Source organism: Ammospiza nelsoni, chromosome W, assembly GCF_027579445.1.
Source record: "Ammospiza nelsoni isolate bAmmNel1 chromosome W, bAmmNel1.pri, whole genome shotgun sequence".
Classification (NCBI taxonomy): Eukaryota; Metazoa; Chordata; class Aves; order Passeriformes; family Passerellidae; genus Ammospiza; species Ammospiza nelsoni.
Genome location: NC_080668.1, coordinates 12,554,918 through 12,577,261, shown reverse-complemented (window position 1 = coordinate 12,577,261; position 22,344 = coordinate 12,554,918). Strand labels below are relative to the sequence as shown.

The 22,344-nt window shown below is 49.0% G+C and overlaps 1 pseudogene; it reads right to left on the bottom strand.

Annotated features, from left to right (window-relative positions):
- Nucleotides 1-1,661: 1,661 nt before the first annotated feature.
- LOC132086134 (chondroadherin-like protein) lies at nucleotides 1,662-20,543 on the bottom strand (annotated as a pseudogene).
- Between the last annotated feature and the right edge of the window lie 1,801 nt (nucleotides 20,544-22,344).

Below are 22,344 nucleotides of genomic sequence, written 5' to 3'. Positions count from 1 at the left end.
TAACAACACCAATGGTAAGGACTTTATCCAAGATAGTTTTGTTTCAATCATTACTTTTACTAGCTGATGCTTTAGGGTCTGGTTCATTCTTTCTACTCTCCTTGAACTCTGAGAGTGCCAAGGGGTATCATATTCCCAAGAGATCCCTAGAGCTTTCATTACTTCTTTTAACACTTTGAGGGAAAGTGGGAACCCTGATCCGAATCAATCTCTCTAATCTTCCCAAATCGCGGAATTATTTATTCTGAAATAATCTTCGTAACAAAATGTGCTGTCGCTTGTGCCACAGGGTAGGCCTCTACCCAATTAGTTAATTGGTCTATTATTACTAACAAATACTTACATCTTCCCACTTTCAGTAGTTCGGTAAAATCCACTTGTATCTTTTCAAAAGCCTGTACGCAGTTTTTCTCCCTCCCTGTGGGGTCTGTCTAGATGTCTTCTTGTTAATTTTCTGGCAAATAATGCATCTTTGTGTCTCGTTTTGCTATATTAAATATTCTTATATGCCCAAAAAACTTTAAAAAGTGGTCACTTAGTGCTCATGTTCCCCAATGAGTTCATTGATGTAACTGATGAATTATTCTTTTAGCAAAACTTTTAGATACCATTTCTCTACCATCTGGTAAAAGCCACTTATCCCCTTCTAGCTTAGTCCCTAGTTTCTTCATCTCTTGTATTTCCTTTGAGGTATAGCATTTTTGATACTTTGTCTCATCCTCGCTTTTACTCAAATTATTTAAAAACACCGGTAAGCGTACTGCTGCCTTTTGTGCTTCTGCATCAGCCAAATTATTTCTCCGAGTCCAATAGAGGACATCCGTTCCCTCTGATGTCCTCTTACATGGACAACAGCTATTGCTGATGGACCCCTCAAAGATTCTAATACTCTTACAATCAATTAATGATGAACAAGTCCTCTCCCTTGGGTATTTGCAAGTCCCCTTTCTTCCTTCCAAAGATAGAGGGTATTGTCGTACTCTTATGGGAACGACTGGATTACTTATTTATATCTTAATGGATTCAATCTCCAGCTTTCCTATTTTCCCTTTATGGTGACACACCTTCAGATTAATTTTGTCTTCATCTTCTGACATTAAAGTATAAAGCTGTACCCGTAGTTCTCCTTGTTTCACTTCTAAATTTACTCCTAAAGCTATAATCAAATCTCTTCCTAGCAAGTTATTGTCTGCTTCTGGTATCAATAACAAATAATTCAAACAAATCTTATTTTCTGATTAAATTTCAACATTTTCAAGTATGGGTACTTTAAATGGTTCACCTTTTGCTCTCACAACTAGAGCAGTTTCTTTACTAATTTTACATCCTTTGGGGAGGTGCTGCATAGTTGATCTTTCTGCTCCAGTGTCTACTTAAAAGGTAACTTCTTCCCCTTGGGAACCTATTTTTAGTTTTATCAAGGGCTCTTTCGATGTTCTGGTCCCCAAGATGTACAGCCCCTGACAATTAGCTGCATCTGAACATTGAGGTCCATCTTGCCTCCCTCTTTTCCTCCTTCCCCTTTTCCTCATTACCATCATCCCAACTGCACATTTCTCAGATGATAATCAGGGGTTTTGGGACAAAACCACTTTTTTTCTTTTTTTTTTTTTTATTGGGAATGTCTCTGGGGATCCCCATTACACCAGGGTGAGGTGGCTCTAGAGCAGCTGCTCTCTCTCCTGGCAACCTTTCTCCTCCTCCTCCACCTTCTCCTCCTCTTCCTCCTCGTCCTTCTTGTTACCTTCATCCCCAAGGTGCAGAGCATATTCCCAAGAGAAAAGCCGGTGATTCTGAGGCAAAAAACTGCTTTTCTGAGAGGGAACCTCCACAGTGGTCCCAGTCCTGTCAGGGCAGCCTCCCTCCCTGCCCCCTCTCTCCTTGTCCTCCTCCTCCTCCTCTTCCCCCCTTCCCTCCCCAATTCAGGGCACACCTGAGCTTTGCCCAGAAGAGGGGCTGTGCGGGGGTCTCGGAGGGTGTGCACCCCAGCAGCACATGGCGCATGTGGTGGAAGGCCAAGAGGATGTCCTCGAGGAAGATGAGGGCAAGGACATCATGCAGCTCATTGAAGAGGAAATAGCTGGCCATCTGGATCTCCAGTGAGTACCACTTGCTGCGTAGGTACCCACAGCTCACCACACACACAGTGTACTGTCTGTTGTACACAGCATCCACAATGTTGTCCACTGTGGGGCGGTCGGGGCGAACGTCATGGTGGTTCAGGCAGAGCCACAGGGATCCAGCTCAGGCGCCAACTCCTCCATCACCCACCGCTCATCCCTGGAGTTGTAGGACATGAAGGTGTCATAGGTGTAGGGCTGCTGCTCCCACCAGCAGTGCCCATGTGCCCACGCATGCAGCAGGAACAGCTGGTAGCACAACTGCCAGCACCCACAGTGATGCAGCAGAGACAGCACCAGCAGTAGCAGCACAGACAGTGCTGTCCCTGCAAACAGGTACCACCCCATGTCCAGGTAGCATACATATGTGTCAAAGCAGTGCAGGTATGCGGAGGCCCCATCCATCTCACCACATGTGTAGTTATACAGGTAGACGATCTGCACAGGCCCATGCACCAGTCAGGAAGGTAGCCAGGCATCGACACAGCTGCAACTCAGTGAGCACTTGCACAGGTCCAGATAGAGGCAGGGCGGGGAGGCCCATTGTCAGAGTCACATCCAGTGTACGCAGATTGTTCTTGGCCAGGCGCAGCTCCTTCAGTCGTGTCAGGTTGCCAAAGACCTCAGGGTCAAGGCTGCACAGTCCTGCACTCTCCAAGTTCAGGCTGCACCATTCGCTCAGGTTCTTGAAGATGCTGGCAGGCAGGTGGCCCATCCCGCCGTTGCTGTCAGCCAGAGTCAAGTACTGCAGCTGCGCCAGGTCATAAAAGGCATCTGCAGGGATGGCCGAGAGCGAGTTCTGTGACAGGTAGAGGGAGCACAAGGCACTGAGGCCCTGGAAAAAGCATTGTGGGACCATATGCATCCCATAAGGCTGCTGCACCTGCAGCTTCAGGTCATAGAGATTATGCAGGTAGCTAAAAGGCGGCAGTTGCCGTAGGTGTTGGCTCAGGTAGCATAGTGCATTGGCACGCAGGTCCAGCAAACCCAGTGTCACCTGCACCAACTGGAATGCTGCTGCCTTCACCTCCAACAGCTGGTTGCGGTACAGGTAAAGCCAGCAATGCTGCGGGAGGCTCTGTAATGCTATGGTTGCCAAGTGCTGCAGGTTGTTCCCACCCAGGTCAAGCCCCTTGAAGGCGCCATGGAAGAGCACAGCCACACAGTTGTTTCACAGGTTGAGGTCTTCCAGCTGGTGCAGTGTTGTATTGCACTGAGTAGTTTATTCAGCTATTATTTTGCACTGAGTGGTTGGTTTTGTATCACATGGTTTGCTCCATACACCATACCCCCCCCTCCCCTTCCAAGTCCTGTGGTGTTGGTTCCCCGGCCCCCGGTTGATTCCTCCCTCCCTCCCATCAGTTGTATCCCATTGACTGTAGTTTCTTTCCTCCACTCCCCCTTCCCCCGGCTTTAAAATCTCCCGCCATGAGACGGACGGTCTCTTTCCCCTCCTGGACTCTATATTCTCTCCTGGAGTTGTTCTACATTAAAGCTGTGGGATTTTGGTCCTGAGAAAAAATACCGCCTCTCGTCTTTTGCTTTTGTCCTTGTCGATTTCTCTGGAGTCCAGAGCTAGACAAACGGATCCCCCCACGAGGTGTGAAACTGACAGCTGGCACCTGCATGTGGGGTCTTCCGCAAGGTCAGAGACCTCATGCAGCAGCTGGATATCCATGTGTGGATTTTACAAGTCTTTTGGACCACCAGCTTCCTTGGGGTTCACCGCCACCTTTTGTACCGCGGCACTCACAAGGGGGGACTGGCAAGCCCACCCTGAGCCCAAGGACGGGTCGGTTCCGGACAAAGGACTTCCTTGCAGACGTTCCAGCCAACCGAGGTCCCCAGAAGGGGTAAGTTATCCCCGCAACTGTTAGTGGGGACTATCAGATTTGCGGGGTGACCTCTCAACAAAGGGAAGAATGATGAGCAGGACTCCATATCAGAAGACTAATTAATTACTTTATTATACTATATTATCCTATACTATATTACACTATATTACACTACATCTAAACTGAAATTGAACAAGAAGTCAACTGAACTAAATCTTGTGACTGTCTCCTGACTGACCATCAGGACCAAGCTTGCAGAGATTGGTCAAGAAGACTAAACACTCACACCAGAATCCAATTAGCAAATCTCTTCAGGTAAAGAATCTTCCATAATGCATTCCACTTATGCACAAACACAGGAACAGCAAATGAGGTAAGAATTGTTTTGATCATTCTTTTCTCTGCTTCTGCAGGAAAAAACCTGAGAGAGAGAGAATTGTCTCTCTGTTCAGAGAATGTGAATCCCACAGGGGACCCCAGAGTAAACCACGGTTGTGATGGAGGTTCCGGAGCGAGGGGAGGGTGCAGCCACGTGTTCGAGGGTTTTGTGTGTGCAAGCAGGCAGCGACGCAGTGGGGTGGCACCCGTGGCACAGTCTCTGAGAGCGGCTTCCACAGTGCAGCGGGTGGCAGTGGGTCTCGGTGCCACAGGGGAGCACGGGTGGGGGGGAAAATGCGGCTCGTGCCTTTTGTCACAAGCAGCTCACGGGTGCAGGCGGAAGCAAACAGCGGGGGTGTGTGCGGCGCCAATGTGCAGGCTTGCCTGCTTGGACAGCCACGTGCTGAGGCAGTGCCTATGTAGCCACCAGCAGACATTTAAAAAGCCACGCGTTTTTGCTTGCATGCAGTTTTTGCCTCTTAGCTCAGGATTGGGGGGAAGGAAAAACTGCAGATGCTTCCCTAGATTGGCTGTGAACATTGTAGCACTTTCAGTTTTTGTTTGTGCTTTGTTGAAAAGGAAGGTAGATTAAATGTTGGGGAAGATGAAACAGGAAAGCCTTACAAATATGATTGTCTGGCAAAAGATTTTGAGAATATAGAAACTATAAGCGAGATTGAAATGAAAGTAAGCTTTGAGATCCCTTAGTTGCTGAACAACGGGAAAACAACGGTGTGGCTGGCTGAAGGTAATCCCCTTTTGATGGAACAAGACCCTCTGCTTGCAGGCAGGTCCCAGGGTCCGAGCAGACCCTGCCAGCTTGGCAGAAGGGGTCCAAAGAGTAGCTTTTAGGGTTTAAAATGTAGCACAGTATGGTAATGTAGTGATTCTTATAGGCGGTATGGAAATGCTGTAGGATTTGTATGTTGTACTAGGTTGGTTAGTGAGAATCAGAATATTCAACACAGAAGATGATTTATTGTATTGTAACAGGAACTTCACTCTCTTAGCTCTTGCCTCTTAGCTCTTACTTTCCTATGCTTTTACCCCTTTTACTCTCTTATGCTTTTACGCTCTTACCCTCTCATCCACTCTACCCCTCTCTTCTCTTGGGCCTGCTCCAAGCTGCGGCTGGCAGCTCCCAGCAGGGCTCTGCACCCACACCCTTTGCAACAAACCGCAAGTTCCATGACCTGGCTTCAGAGATCTCTCATCTCCGTCCGTCCTGACCATGCTACCCCCTGTCGCTCCAACAATTAAAATAGTGCAGACTGCCTTTTAACATCAGAATGGGCTCTCAGCTTTGTGCGCAACAGAGGGGCATTTATACCCAAGTTCAAATTACCTTAGGTAGTGGAAACATTAAAGTTTCTAAAGGACGGTTAAAAAGGTTTGTTCGCTGGTTGTCTTTCCATTTCCCTCAGTTTACCCAGCAGAATGTAAATTCTGTTTCTGCCTGGGACAAAATTGGAGAATTACTAACATCCGAAGTAGAACAGGGAGACAAAACAGTATCCAAATTTCTCTGAGTGTTCCTTTAAATTTGAAAAGAATTAATTAAGAGGAAAGTGAAGGGACAGTCACAGCAAGCCTCCCCTCCTACAGTTCCCCCTACCCCTCCTTCCAGACCCTCTGCCCCTGAGTTGAGAGGGATGCATGAGGCACCCCAAGAAACACAGATTTCCTGGCAAAGCCATTGTTTCCCTGGCCTCCCGCCTCCTGCTCAGGACTCTGGCTCTGTCAGTTGCGTGCAGACTGACAGATCACCTTCCCAACATCCCTTTAACCCAGTTGCTACTCCCCAATTTTCGCATTCTGTGAGTTTCAAAGATGGCCCCCTCATCCCCAAAATGGCAGCAGCCACATGGCTGGGATCCAAGATGGTACTGACCATGTGGTTGGGATCCAGGATAGTGGCAGTCATGTGGCAGGCCCTCCATCTTACCTTTCTTCTTCTGACAATCCCTTTTGCCCACCTATCCCCTCCTCCAACCCTTTCCGGTCCCACAACCCCTTCCTTCCCTCAGACACCCCTTCCCCTCCCTCCATGTTCCTGCCTTGCATGATGTCATCCTTCAACCCCATCTCTGCATGTTGCAATCTTGGTTCCCACAGTTGCACCATCTCCCCAGACAGCTCCACCCCCCTTCCTGTTCCTGTTTCCCACGCCCCCCTGCCCAGTTCCCACGAGGGTGGGGCTGAGGGGGGATAGGTCCCCTTCCCGATTCCCATAGGGGGAGTGCCCCCCTGCCGGGTCCCATGGGAATGGAGTCAAAGGGGGAAGCCCTGGGGATCAAAACTGAGGGGAGGAAGCCATACTCTCAGCCACTCCTGTCTCATATACTGGTAAGGAGAATGGAATTAGAGGCTATCAGCCTTTATCCTACCAAAGCAAAAAATAATTATGCAAGGCCTCAAAAGATTTTGACTGAGACAGTGAGTTCTTTAAAGGCATAATGAAAGATACTTTAACATCCCTTGAATTCGTTCCGGCTGACCTCTGAGATCTCTTCTGGTGTCTCCTTACCCCCTCAGAGTTTGATCTATGGGAAAGCACCTGGAAGACATCCCTGAGGGGACTCCTGGAGGAGCTTAAGCAAAGCACCCAGGGTGTAAAAGATATAGAAGGGAATGATATCACCCATGAGCATCTATGTGGCGAGGGGCAATGGGCTAACCCCAAGGACCAAGCTCGGATGTTATCCAAATTCATTCTAGATAAAATCTGGGGAGCTGCTGAAAAGGTTTTTAACCAATTACCAATAGTTGAAGCTAGGGGTAGTTATATTAATATTATACAGTATGACTCAGAAAATTTCTTGCAGTTTGTTGACCGTCTTCATGGACAAATAGAAAGACAAGTAGAAGACCCCATGGCACAGGCAGAATTAATTATGGAGATGGCTCAGAAATATGCCAATGAAGTTTGCCACAGGGTGATAGTAAGACTGCCTATTGACCCTTCACCTATGCTGGCACAGATGATAGAAGCATGTGCCAAGAAAGCAGAGCTGTTCAGTGCACAAGAGACAAAGCCAAGATCAGCAAACCCAAAGACTGTAGTAGCTGTATCACCAGGATTGAGGAGGCAACAGATGTCACCAGAACAGCTTCAACATATCATCTGCTTCCAGTGTAAGAAGCCAGGACACTTTGCAAGAGACTGTCCTCAAAGCCAGCAGCACAAGAAATCAGTAAAATGGTACAACCATTAAAAAAACTAGGATCGGGGCGCGAGCCCACCTGGCGCCACAATATAAATGTAGCAGGCTCCATAGTGGGCAAAACTTCTCTTGAAACAGAAAAGGGGGAAAAAAGGGAGGCAAGGTGCGGGACAGCAAAAGAAATGTTTGCCTAACAAAATCTGGTGGCCTCACAAGCATTTCAAGCTTATGACTACCAAAGCTTTTCGTTTCAGCTCTACCAATTGGACAGTCATTGGAGTGGACCTGCTGGAGGACTCATGAGACTTGACGATAGATCACACAGGACTGGACAGTGAGTACTTTGTTACTGGGGACACTGCACACACACCCGTGGAGATTGAGGTGGCTCCCATGACCATCAAGGGAGACATACCTAACCTCATTCTCCTGGCACCCTGCTCTAAGCCACTCTTCTATTTGGCCAAGGGGCAAATAATCACCCAGGCCATTCTTGTTCCAGTGGAAATCTCAGTAGATGACAAAGCAACCAGGTGTCTACTGGGCAGAAGTGGTTGGCAAGGACAAACCCATTATGGGATGCTACCTAACCCATGGAGCAGACCATCTCCACATGGAAGGGTTGCTTGACATGGGGGCAGATGGGACAATCATACCCAAAAGGATGCGGCCATCACACTGGGACTTGCAATCCCTGACTGGTAAAATCCAAGGTATAGGAGGAGTCACATTGGCAAAAATCTCAAAAAGCATTGTATAAATTGAGGGGCCAGACCGACAATTGGCCAGTGTCTGTCCGTTTGTCACCAACTACAAAGCTCCCCTGTGGGGGAAAGACACCATGTCCCAGTGGGGGGTCAAATTAGTTATCCCTAAGACACCACAGGATTTTTAAAGGCTGCCACTGTGAAGCACCTTACCCACAAGTTAACATGGCTGGATGATAATCCAGTCTGGATAAATCAGTGGCCACTCAGCAAGGAAAAGCTGAAGGCACTCAAGGATCTCATAGTAGAGCAATTGGCCAAAGGCCACATAGAAGAGACCAGCCCTTGGAATTCCCTGGTCTTTGTAATAAAAAAGCCAGAGAAGGATAAGTGGCAGCTCCTCCATGATCTCGAAGAAATAAACAAAGTAATTGAGGACATGGGGTCACTCCAACCAGGGATGTCTTCCCCAATGATGCTTCCCTAAAATTGGCAATTGGTTGTCCTGCACATCAAGGACTGTTTCTTCCAAATTCCCCTATACCCAGAAGATGCTCCACGGTTTGCCTTCTCCCTTCCTACCATCAATCGAGAAGCCCCAATGAAGTGCTACCACTGGAAAGTATTGTCTCAATGCATGAAATGCAGTCCTTCCATCGGCCAGTGGTATGTGGCTTCATTGCTTTCCCCGTGTGCGCCTGTAAGAGCCTAAATGAGAGATGCGGGACTCCAGGCAGCTCTCCAAAATGCAGTTTATTCCATCCAAGAGGTTACAGCAGTCCAGGGTCATGGGCGACAGAGCCTGTGCCTACAGCTCTCAGCTCCAGCTGCAGGCAGGCCTGGAGACCCTTGTCCTAGGGTGACGTTATGATGCTTGTATCCCCATTCATGTGTTCTGTTTATGCTGGATATTATGTTCTGTGCCTTCAAGACTGGGTCTGAAGAGTGAAAGTTTTGTGTGGGTTTCTTATCAGCCGCTCGCCCATGGCTGGCGGGACAAAGAGACAGGGCAGTACATTGTGCTGCTTTTGCTTTTTGCTTTTGCTTTTTGCTTCTGCTTTTTGCTTTGCTCTCGCTCTTGCTTCTGCTTTGCTTCTGCTTGCTCTTGCTTCTGCTCATTAGCTAGTTTAGCTAAACAGTCCAAATTTCTTCCTGGGCTGTTTCTCCTTTCCTTTTTTTTGGACCTACTCGAACCTGCTCTGGACCAGAACCTGGGAACACCAGGAGCTTGCACCCTGTGGCCTGCAGCAGCTGCCCCAGTGCCGGAGGGATTGATAACAAAGTGACCACCCCCAAGAGAGACTTTCTGAATTTGTAATCTTTTTCAGAGCGGTGAAAGAGTGGTGTCATCTGGTATTGTTAATTTTGTGTGCTGGGGGGTGCTCTGCCTGTTAAATAAACAGGTTCTTTCCACTTCTTTCCGAGGAATTCTTCCCGAACCGGTTGGGGGGAGGGGCCATGTGGGTTTGCTTTCTGGAGGGGCCCCCCTTTGGAGATTCTTTCCCAAATTTGCCCTAAACCAGGACACCCTTTGGTTTTGGTTACATTGCATTATATACTTTTCTTTGCTTAGCATCTTAATACAGTAGAACCAATCTATACCTTTACTTTTATCTATAGCCTATCATAACTATTATAATTACCATATTCATGTTACTATTCTCCAATCACTAAAAGTTAGTACATTACAGTTTAAGCTAGAAGTTGTTTTTCAGTTTTCTTGCAGCGGAAAATTCTGAGGCCTTTTTTCTACTAGCAACTTTGCTGACCTGCTTGCCTGTGCTTTCTGCTTGGTAAAAACATCTTCCTGTTTGAGGTGGGTTTATCCTTCGCTCGAAGCCATAAACTCCCTTCTAACTAACATACCCTTTGCCTCCTTGGTTAGGAGGTAAGACTGGCTCAGCAATTATTTTCTTCTATATCAAAACTTGCTTCCAACTCTATCCCTTCATCAGACTCCACATTTTAAAATCTTTCTGCTAAGCCTACATATCTGTGAGACTTTCTTGTCAAACTTTCATCCTTCCCAACACGCGTCCATAAAAGGGAAGCCATCATCTTCCACTACATGGATGATGTGCTTTTATGCGCCCCCGATGGCACTATATTGCAGCAAACACTTGACCTAGTGGTTAAAGTTTTAACCTCTGCTGGATTCCAACTGCAGGAAGACAAAGTTCAAAGGGTACCCCCTTGGAAGTACCTGGGCTTGGAGATCACTGTGCAGATGGTTGTTCCGCAGAAACTGGAAATTGATAGTGATGCCAAAACCCTAGCAGATCTCCATTCCCTGTTTGTGTCTTTGAACTGGGTCAGGCCCTGGCTAGGTCTCACCAACTAGGACCTAGATGCCCCCATCAATTTATTGAAAGGGGAAAAAGAGCTAGTTTCTCCCAGGGAACTGACTCCAGAGGCAAAAGACGCAATCCAAAAAAAATAAGGCTTTGGCCGAGAGGCAGGCTCATCATATTCAGCCCGAGCTGCCTTTCAAATTCATTGTTTTAGGAAAGTTACCACACTTACATGGTTTGATATTCCAATGGATTGAAGGGCAGAAGGATTCACTCTTAATCATAGAGTGGGTCTTTCTTTCCCACCAGCAATCCAAAACCATCACACAGCCACAGGAGCTGATAGCTCAGCTGATCTGGAAGGCCAGGGTAAGAATGCGTTAGCTGGCCAGTTGTGACTTTCAGTGTATTCACCTCCCAGGCAAACTTTCTGAGGAGGGAAAGAACTCTCCTGAGAGGTTGACCAAAGAGATGTTTGAGCACCTGCTCCAGAACAATGCCAACCTCCAACTGTAGTGCTGTTCGCAGGGGTCCCAGGACCAGGAAAGAGACAAGAATGTTGACTCCATGTTTCAGAAGGCTATTTTATTATTTTATTATATATATTATAAGTAAATTATATATTAAAACTATACTAAAAGAGTAGAAGAAAGGATTTCATCAGAAGTCTTGAAAGAAGTGGAATGGAATGATAACAAAATCTTGTGACTGATCAGACTGTCTGAGACAACTGGACTGTGATTGGTCATTAATTAGAGACAACCACATGAGACCAATCAAAGATGCAGCTGTTGCATTCCCCAGCAGCAGATAATTATAGTATACATTTTGTTTCTGAGGCCACTCAGCTTCTCAGGAGGAAAAAATCCTAAGGAAAGGATTTTTCATAAAACGTGTCTATGACATGTCACCCTTTTTATTTAAATTAAATTAAAAAGAAATGTGTTTGTAATTCTTCTACTGGGCTCATGCAAAAGAGAGAACAAACACTTGAGAGGTTTATCTGTTGCCAATCAAAAACCTCAATCAAGTGCTGATGTGTGTAAATTTTTCTCTTTTCTTTTTGCTGATTTATGTTTGGCCGGTGATAGCTCAGGGCTGCCATTTGCTCGGTTTCTCGGCTGTTTAGGCTTGTAAGTTTTCTGTGAGCTGTTTAGGCTGTTTAGGTCCAGGGATGGCCTTGAAGAGCCCGGCGCTTCAAAGGACGAGGAGAGACTTCTGATCTTGTCTCGGTCTTGGTGTTTATTAATTGTTTATCTGAAAGATTTTCTTTCAGCCCGACAGAGGTCTGCACAGCAAGTCAGCCATGGGCACACTCCGAGCCCCCAGGGCGGTCACTTATCTTTATACCCTAAGTTACGTGTACAATATTTATCATTTCTCCCCAATACCTTCTACCCTTATTAACCGGTGCACTTTTAGTAATAACCAATCCCCAAGTGCCACCATCACCACAGAAGATGGAGGCCAAGAAGAAGAAGAAGAAGAACAGGACACGCCCCAATTCCTCCATCTTACTTCTTTAGACCCCCCTGTACCAAAATCCTAAACCCTGTGTTTTACACTTTAACTAACTTATCCCTTCACCATTCACCCAGTGAAACCTTCCCAGTCCTCATACAGGTGTCGTCTCCTGTGTCGGATCAAAGTCCAGCCACCAGACACTTCTGGCAACATTCCAGGACTCCCGAGCCCCCCAAGGGTGGTCTCGGCCTCTCTGCACCTCCATCCTGAGGTGCTGAGATCCCACAGGTGTGAAATGATCAGGGAAATTCTTCACCTGTAGAACATAAAATTCTATCATACCACTAAAACAATCTTACAATATAAGAAAATACAAAAACAATGCAAAGAAAATTCAATTCCAAGCATCTGAGTTTCAGGAAAAGTCGATGGACTGAAGATGTTCCTCTTTGACATCTCTGAAAGTCCCTTTTGGTCCTGAAACAGGCTTGCAGAATCCTGAAACAAAGAACTGCTAAAGAAAATCATCTACAGTTATCAAAAATCCATTGACAGTTATCAAACAAGTTTGAGAAAATTTCTGGAATGTCTTGACCACAGCCCTTTAATGAACCAGTTGGGCTGAGGCTAATTTTTGGCTTTTCAATGCTTTTGAGCTGCTAGCTCTTTCAACTCTTTTTATTTAAGTTTTGGTTTGCTTTTTTTTTTTTTCTTTTTTTTTTTTTCAAAAGAGCAGCAGCAGAGAGAAGCTTCTGGGGCCCTGCAGGGGCCCTGACCCTCGTGGATGGACCTATCCCAGACGTGGCCCACAGAATGGTGGCCCAGGACCTGATGGGTGAAGCAAAGCCCCCAAAACCACCAGCCTGCCGGGCGGAGGGCCTGGCCCCGGGAACCGTACTGAACGGCCCAGACATGGCCCGCAAAGAGGGCTCTATGTTCTCATAATCTGCCACCCTGCTGCCAATGCCTGGGCAGCACGTGTGACTGAACGATTCCTTCCCCGTGAACCACCGGTGCATATTGGCAGTTGGGGAAGATAAGCTTTCCCAGGGATCATCACCCTGGATCTGGGGGGGCTTTGTCCCCACAACAAGCAAGCGATACTCGCTGTCCACTGTTTCTCTTGCCTCTGCAATGCAAATGCAAAAAGTGTTCCTTCTTTCTGCCCCTCGGTACCATCCCCCACCCTCTCAGGGCTGGGGACCAGAGGCAGAACTCCTGGGAGCCACCTCCCCCACGCCGCTGGGGTGCACAAGGGACAGCAGACATTCCAACTTCCAGCGAGAAACCCCCGACCAAACGTGAATTGGCCCGCAAAAATTGCTGTGTCCCACAAAAATGCTAAGTTTGAAAGTGTTCACTCTTGTGGCACCAGCAGTAAGCAGTAGAGCTGGGCCGCTTCTGCTGCGGGGCAGCCTGATTGCAGGGTCTGACACAGATGCTGCGGCAGAGGACGGGGTCCCCAAAGGCGGCAGAACCGCTGAAGGGGCTGGTGGGGGCGGTGCCGCTTCCTGGTCGCTGTTCTCAGCTTCAACATCCTTCACCAGCGTGGCAGGTGAAGGCGGGGCTGCCATGGTCGGAGCCCTCAGGGGCTGTGCTGGAGGGGCGACTGCGGGAAGGGCCGCGGGGATGGGCAGCATCCGCGGAGCTGGCGGGGGCGGCGCCACTGCCACTGGAGCAACGGGTGGCTCTCTCAGACCTGCGAGGAGCAGCGGGGCAGTCGGGGCGTGCAGCGGGGCCTCGGGGTTGGCCCCCGGGGCATCCTCAGGCTGGCAGACAGATGTGGAGACATGCTCTCTCTCCGAGACAGGCTGCTGTTGATCACCGCTGCTGTCGAGTGTGTTGCCTACCAACACGGAGACAGGCTCCTGTTGGTCACTGCTGCAGTCGATTGCGTGGCCTAGCAACACCAGCAAAGCTGTGGGAGGCGGTGCTTCCGTGATCGGAATGCCAACAAACTCTGCTGGAGGCAGCGGGGCATACCCGGCTGTGGGCAGGGCCAGCCCGGGCTACGATGGGACCGGGGGCGGGGCCACAGGGACTGGAGCCTCCCGCAGGGCTGGCTGTGGGAGGGGCCCGTGGTGCCAGCCAGGGCAGGGGCCGTGGCTCTGGTTTGGGCAGCGGAGTCAACTCACATCCCCCCTGAGGACAGTGGGAGGAGGGGGGGGGGAGGAAAGCGGGTCCGTTTGAGCATGCTCCAAAGAAGCATAAAAAAACTTGTCCTCGGTTGTGGGCAAAGCCTTGCCCCTCCGGCGTGATGCGATGGGGCTGGGAACCAGCAGCAAGTGTCCCTCGACAGGTGTCCCTCCTGCTAGGTATGTCAGGAAGGGAGCACGACCCCTGCATTCGGCAATCCACTCAAATGAAAATTCTTTCCATTTCAAAACTTTGAAGAGAGTTTTGAATGCTGTATAATTTTGAGGAAATCCAAAACCCTGGTAAAGAGCCTCCCCAAAACTGAATTCCATGCATTCCCCTATGTATCAATCAAGGGAATACACCACATCTGTAAAAAACCCATGGAATTTTGTCCATCTGAAAAACTCATACTAATGGCTTGTCTCCATATGAACTCTGTCTTCATGACCCCATTGCATCCAGAGGGCAATAATTTTCTCCTCTGAGGGAGAGAATGGAACCTCTGCCTCTGTAGGCACCCTCTGCCAAATCCCAGCCCACATTGTGTGAAGGGCAGTATGTTCAGGAAGGGAAGAGTTAACAGTACTTTGCAACAGTGTCCTCTAGGCTTCAGCAGGCTGCTCTGTGCTGCAAAGATTTCTGGACATTCTGTCTGGGAGACTTTTCAAAGGTTCTCTCTGTGGTCAGCCCTGGCTGTGAACTCTGTCCAACTTCAGGGTCTTTGGTTCTTCAGCTCCAGGCTAGAAGCTACTTCTGTGGTCACTTGTGTAGTGACCATCAATGCCACACACTCAGGATTCCCCCAGTGTGGCAATGTCTCTCTGGGAGTCGCCAAATGAGGAATTCTTCGTCACTCAGGGTCACCAATTGTGGTGGTGTTTGCAGGGGTCCCAGGAACAGGGAAGAGATGAGAATGTTGACTCCATGTTTTAGAAGGCTGGTTTATTATTTTACGATATATATTATATTAAAAGTAAATGATATATTAAAACTATACTAAAAGAGTAGAAGAAAGGATTTCATCAGAAGCCTTGAAAGGAAAGAAGTGGAATGGAATGATAACAAAAGCTTGTGACTGATCAGACTGTCTGAGACAGCTGGACTGTGATCGGCCATTAATTCGAAACAACTGCATGAGACCAATCAAAGATGCAACTATTGCATTCCACAGCAGCAGATAATTATTGTTTACATTTTGTTTCTGAGGCCACTCAGCTTCTCAGGAGAAAAAATTCCTAAAGAAAGGATTTTTCATAAAATGTGTCTGTGACACTCCAACTATCTCTGGACAGCTACAGTAGACAAATATCAGTCCATGCTCTGTCACACAGATTGTTTAATGAGGAATTCCACCTCATTCCTCCTGAAAAAGGGAGTTGTAGGCCGCTCAAGGCGCTTACAGTGTTCACTGACCCGTCCAGGGTGTCCCACACATCAGTGATGACTTAAAGAAATCTCCAGACTCAGCACTGGGAAACTGATGTTGAGTTTGTGGAGGGGTTGCCCCAGGTCACCGAACTGGCTGCAGTCGTGAAAGCCTTTGAGAAGTTCTCAGAGCCAATTAATTTGGTCACTGACTCAGCCTACATGGCAGGAGTAGTGTCCAGGGCGGAGCAGGCAGTCCTCCAAGACATCGAGAACAAGCATCTCTTCAGGTTACTCTCAAAACGAATTAATTTAGTTTGGCAGCGGGAGCATCCATTCTATGTAATACATGTGAGGTCACATACTGATTTGCCAGGTGAAATCGCAGAAGGTAATCGTAAAGCAGATTCCCTTGCCACCCCAGCAGAAATGGCACGTCTTCTGGACATCTTCCAACAGGCAAAGCTAAGTCACCAGCAATACCATCAGAATGTGCCGGGTCTAATCCATCAGTTCCAACTAACACAGAGTCAGGCTCAAGCCACTGTGGCCACCTGTCCCAGTTGCCAGCTCCAGGCCATGCCATGGCTGTGTATATGGGTTAATCTTTGAGGCCTTGGGAGCTGCAAAGTGTAGCAAACAGACATTATACACATTCTCAGTTTTGGTCGCCTAAATATGTGCATGTCAGCATTGACACATATTCAGGTGCGGTTTATGCCTCTGCCCACGCAGGGGAAAGGGCTGTGCATACCAAACAACACCTGGTGCAAGCCTTTTCAGTGCTGGGGATCCCTAAGGAAATCAAAACTGACAACGGCCCAGCGTATGCATCCAAGGAGTTCCTAGAGTTTGTCCAGCAGTGGGGAGTGGAGCATAGGACAGGCATTCCCCACTTCCCCACAGGTCAAGCTGTAATTGAGCATGCCCACCAGATGCTCAAACAAATCCTGGCTAGGCAGAGCAGCTCAACAGTGTGGATGTCACCACAACAAAAGCTCTGCAAAGTCATGTTTACAATTAATTTTCTGAATTGTTAGTTTGAAAACATGAGTCCTCCAGTGGTGCATCACTTTCACAGCAATAACCAGTTTACGTTGTCGCAGCATCCACCAGTTCTCATTAAGGACCCAGAAACTTGGGAAACCTGTTGCAGAAAGAGCCATTTGTTGGGTGCAAGGAAAACTTGGGACGCTCAATGTGAGATCAGCAAGCTCCATTTATTGAAGAGAGCATCAGACACTTATACAGCAAGTAATAAGCTCATGAATATTCTGTAATTTACACCGTCCGTCCATTGGCCACACCACAACATCAGCTTTTCCCCATTCCTTAGGGGTTACATCTCTCTTTTCTCATGTCTCTTTCACTATTTGTTATCATACTACAGCTAGGCCCAAGGACACGCTATCTTGCAGATGCAGGACTTGGAATTAGCCACGGCCTTGTACTTTTCCAATTCTTAGCTACTCTCCCAACAGAAACCAAAGGTCCTTTTGAGCTCGTTTCCTGGGGGCATGGCTATGCGTGCGTATCCACCCCTGCAGGACTGCATTGGATACTCCAAAAGTGGGTAAAACCTTTCGTCCCCAAAAATGCAGCACCAGCAGAAGGGGATGAAAAAGAAGCGGCTGTCACTTTGAAAAGAAGATGCCGCTGGAAAAAGGAGAGAAAACCTTCCTAAAAAATCTGGTTATATTCCAGCAGACCCCTGACTTTTAATATGCTTTAAAATGTTTGGCTTTCCTTTTAGAAAAGAAACCTACCTCCCACTCAACCTTGCAATGAGCCCTGTCCAAGTTGTCATCCTGTTCATGCTGAGCAGTCTGACAGGCACATGGATAGTCCCTCAGCCACATCAAAACATCTGGGTGACCCTGGCACGGAGGCTCCAACAAGAAAATATATGCCTATCCACTGCAGCAGCGAGAGACCCTATGTCTACCTGCCCGGTAGGGATTGCATTGCAAGCTGGAGATTATCCAGCCAGTTTTGACACACCTATGCCTGACCCAGCAGGCTGCCCTATGCAGCCCAGTTGCTGCAGCTGGTTGCCAGACATATCCAGGGCACCCAGCACCGGACACTTGGCCAGAGTCCCATTGGGCATTGCTGTGAGCCCCATGCACTGCAGCCGCAGTTTCTGCAGCCACTGTCCTGTGTTGCCTTCTGGATCAAGGCAGGCGACCTGGTTCTGAGGAACAGCACGGCGACCCACTCTCTCCAGGGTCGCTCGGGCCAATGACACACGCAGACATCAATATGATGGACGGTCAAAAGGCGTTTATTACTTCTTCTCGTGGGGTCTAAGGGGTCTCTACGTCAAAAGGGGGTTTGTCCTCCTTATCTATGGTTAGTAAGGAATGGAAAAGTACTGGGTAAGGAATGGAAAGTTACTGGCACTACTGTTAGTGGGGCCACATTCCTACTGTTAGTGGGGCCACATTCCTAGGGTAATCTCTTATCTTAGAGGAACAAAGGGTCCTGCCTTTCCGTGACATCGCGAGATCTTCCGCAGAGCCTTTCCCTATCTACCACAGTCCTGTCAGCTGCTGGCACAGGTATTCCAAGCCACTTGTGCCCACCTGTAGCCCTGACATGTCCACCTGGTGTGGGGATACTCCAGCCACATGCAGTAGCTGCACCACGTCCAGCGGGTTCCCAGCCAGGTGCAGGTATGTCTGGTTGTTCAGGCACAGGCAAGCGAGCAGTGCAGGGTCTGAGATGTTGTTGTAGGACAGGTTGAGCACATGCACCCCTGGGGGCATCACCCCAGGGGTGGTCCCTGAAAGAGCTCCTAGGGAGTTGTTGCGGAGGTGCAGGACCCTCAGCATTGGTGGCAGCCCTGGGCCCAGTGTCGACAGCATGTTGCCACACAGGTTGAGCAGGTCTAGGTGTGTCAGATTCCCCACAGCCATGGCCACGGGTTCCAGTGCACTGAGCCGGCCACCCCACAGCTGGAGCGTGCTGAGTGCAGCAGCTGGAAAGCCTTGGGGGCCACCTTCTGTAGCAGATTGTGGTCTAGCCACAGTGTGCTCAGATTGCCCAGCCTGGTGAACACACCTGTGGCCAGCACTGACATGTTGTTGTGGGCCAGGTCTAGGTGTGCCAGTGTTGACAGCCCCCAGAAAAACCTCGGGGCCAGGAGTTCCAGCTGGTTGTGGTTCAGATCAAGGGTGTAGAGCCATGGCAGGTGGGCAAAGGCATCAGTGGGTGAGGAAGCGAAGGGAGACGACCACATCCTAATTGATCAGCATCGAACTCCGATTTATTGATCCAGCTTACACACTTTTATAGTAGTGTTAATTAAGCTCATACATATTGCAAAACCTGAGCTCATCATTGGTTACAGATTACACACCAACCCCTCCTTTGTTGCCAATACCTGTGGTTTTCTTATTGAGGATAATACTTGTTTTTCTCATCCTGTTGTTGACTTGTTATTTACCATTCTCAAGGCCTCCATGTTTTCCACCATGCCTTTCTCATCACTTTACTCAAGGACATGGTGTTTACTGTTTTTCGGGAAAAAGCCTGAGAACTTGCTGCTTACAGCTGCCTTTTACTTTTTAACCAGCTGTATGTAATCATAGCCTTTTCTATAAGCCATGTCTGAATAAAATTCTGCAACAAGTGGGCACCTGGTGCAAGATGTTGACAGAGATGTTGAGGGATTTGGCAGTGGAGGAGAGGTCATCCACTGCAGCCCCCACGGCACTCAGGAAGCGGTGGATGCAGCAGAACAGTCCAGGGTCCCATTGTTATAGATAGATAATGAGATGATTGGCTGTTGCAATTAAGGGATGAATATTGTGTGAATATTAAGAGAAGCTTTAGTGATGTATAGTTATGTTATTGTAGTTTAAATGTCCTCTGTTCTCTCCATAGTTCCCTTTTCCTCCCCCTCTGTATTGTTGCCATCAGACAGCCTGGGTTGTGTAGGACAGGGAGAGAGAAGGCGTGCACATGTGCCCCTTCCATGGAGCAGTTTGGAATGGAAAAGTGTCGATTTCATGTTTCTCTTTGCTGATTTATGACCGGAGATAGCTCATGGACGCCACTTGCTCGGTTTTTCGGCTGTTTAGGTGGCCTGGAAAGGCCCAGGGATGGCCTTGAAGAGCCCGGCACTTCAAAGGACGAGGAGAGACTTCTGATCTTGTCTCAGTCTCGGTGTTTATTAATTGTTTATCTAAAAGATTTTCTTTCAGCCCGACAGAGGTCTGCACAGCAAGTCAGCCATGGGCACACTACGCAAGCCCCGGGGGCGGTCACTTATCTTTATACCCGAAGTTACGTGTACAATATTTATCATTTTTCCCCAATACCTTCTACCCTTATTAACCGGTGCACTTCTAGTAATAACCAATCCCAAAGTGCCACCATCACCACAGAAGATGGAGGCCAAGAAGAAGAAGAAGAAGAGGACACGCCCCAATTCCTCCATCTTACTTCTTTAGACCCCCCTGTACCAAAATCCTAAACCCTGTGTTTTACACTCTAATTAACTTATCCCTTCACCATTCACCCCAGTGAAATCTTCCCAGTCCTCATACAGGTGTCGTCTCCTGTGTAGGATCAAAGCCCTGCCACCAGACACTTCTGGCAACATTCCAGGACTCCCGAGCCCCCCAAGGGTGGTCTCGGCCTCTCTGCACCTCCATCCTGAGGTGTTGAGATCCCACAGAAAAGCTTGTTGCTAAGGGGGTGAGGCATGGCAACACCTAACCTCCAATCAAGCTACAAGAAAGCAGTCTCCACCAATAAATGGCAAAGAAGAGCTGACTAACAGACTTTGGGAGGGGCCGGGGTTGGCTGATGCAACCCCCAGGAGTATAAAAGACTGAGCAGCCATCTTGAAGATGAACTGGCCACGTGGTACCCACAAGAGCAGTTCCCAGCACTGCAAATTTTTCCTTATGTAGTCCTTTTGTTGTATTTTTGTAAAGATTTAATAAACCTTTTAAATTTTCAAAGTGAGCTGTTCTCTCTCACATCATGGTGCCTGGATGCAGTTGCGGAAACCATAGGGAGAGACCCCTGCAGGTGCCATCACCTGTGTCACCAGCAGTGGGGTGCACATCCTGACTCACCCTGGGGAGATCCTGGATGCAGTGGGGGAGAGAGTAGGATGATGCATGTCCTTGGTACCACAGAGAGTCCCCTCGAGGCAGAGGGACCACACTTGGGGCTCAGGGATCCCTACCACTCTAGGGATCCCACTCACAACCCCGGGACCCCACCACCATCCCAAAGACCCCACTCAGGGCCCAGGGACCTCTCTTCCACACTCCTGAGACCCCCACCAGAACACCAGGATCCCCACTCAAGGTCCAAGGACTCCTCGTCCACACCCCAGGGACACACACACTTCAGGGATTCCCTTCAGGGCCCAGAGATGCCCCCATCCACAGCTCAGACAGACACACCCCAGGGACCCCCATAATGACCCAGGGACCTCCCCCAGGGCCAAAGAACCTCCACACACCCCAAGGACCCCTTTCCCCCCAGTCCTCAGGGATTTTGGGGACCCCCTGCTCCCCATCAAGTTCCCACCATGCCACTGCCTCTGCTTTGGGTGATTTTGGGGTTAGAAACAGGAAGTTTGGGGTATCACTTTTTGTCACCACTGCCTCACCCTGTGACGTGGGTGGGGGAGGTCCCTGCCTGGACAGATTTAGGGGTCCCCATGAGGCTGGCAGGGGTAGGAGGCCACACAGCTGGGTCATTCCCCCCAGTGCAGACTCCCGGAGTCTGGGGGGTCCCTGGGACACCCAAGCTTCTGCTGCCCCCCTCCCCGTGCCCCATCCCCCTGCTGCCACGTTCTGCTCTTTGTTCCTCTTCCCCTTCCTCAGACTGAACCACCTGGTTTTGGTTCCTTTGGGGGATATACGGGGCTATATTGGGTTATACTCTCTTATACTGGGCTATACTGGACTATATTGGTCTATACTGGGCTATGCTGGGTTGTACTGAGTTATACTGAACTATATAGGGTGGTACTGGGCTGTACTGGGCTATGCTGGTCTGTGCTGGGTTGTACTGCGTTGTAACGGGACAGAAGTGCTGCCCCGGTGTGGAGCAGGGGGCGTGGCCTGCTGTGGGGGCGTGGCCTATACAAGGCCGTGGCCCACACCAGGGGCGTGGTCGGTTGGGGTGAGGCCATTGCAGCATGGGGGCTGGGAGCAGGGCCCTGCAAGAGAGGGCGGGGCCAGTGCTCAGGGCGGGCCCTGTTGGGAGCGTGGGGGGGCTGGAGAGTGGGGGTCCATCAGGATGGGGGGACATAATTAGGTATGGGGGATTATAAGTGGGCTCAGGGGATTTGGAAGGTGTCGCAGACATTTCTCCACAGAAATCCTTTCTTTCAGATTTCTGCGTCTTCGGGAGGCCAGAGGCCCCTGAAGAGAAGGTAAACAATTATTATCAGCTGCTGGGGAATGCAACAGGAACACCTTGATTGGCTCATTTTCTATGTTTATAATTAAGAGCCAATCACCAGTGCAAGCTAGGGGACTGAGTCCTTGAACACAACTTTGTTGGGGATTCTTTTCTATCTATTCTTAGCTAGCCTAGCTGCTCTGCAAAACCTCTTCTCTATATTCTTTTTAGTATAACTATAATGTATTATATCATATATTAATAAATCAAGCCTTCTGATTCAAGATACAAGATTCACCATCTCTCTCTCACCAGCTGCACCCACTCAGGTGCGGTAATAGGGAGGGACTGCAGGGACTGGGGTGCATGGGGGAATTATAGGGGTGGGGGGGGGGGGCTGCAGGAACTTTGCTGTGCAGCCACCGCAGCTTCCGCTCCGTGAATGAGCGCTGGTGGTGCGTAGCCCTCAGCAAATGCGGGGTGAGTACCCCCCATCTGTCCCCCAG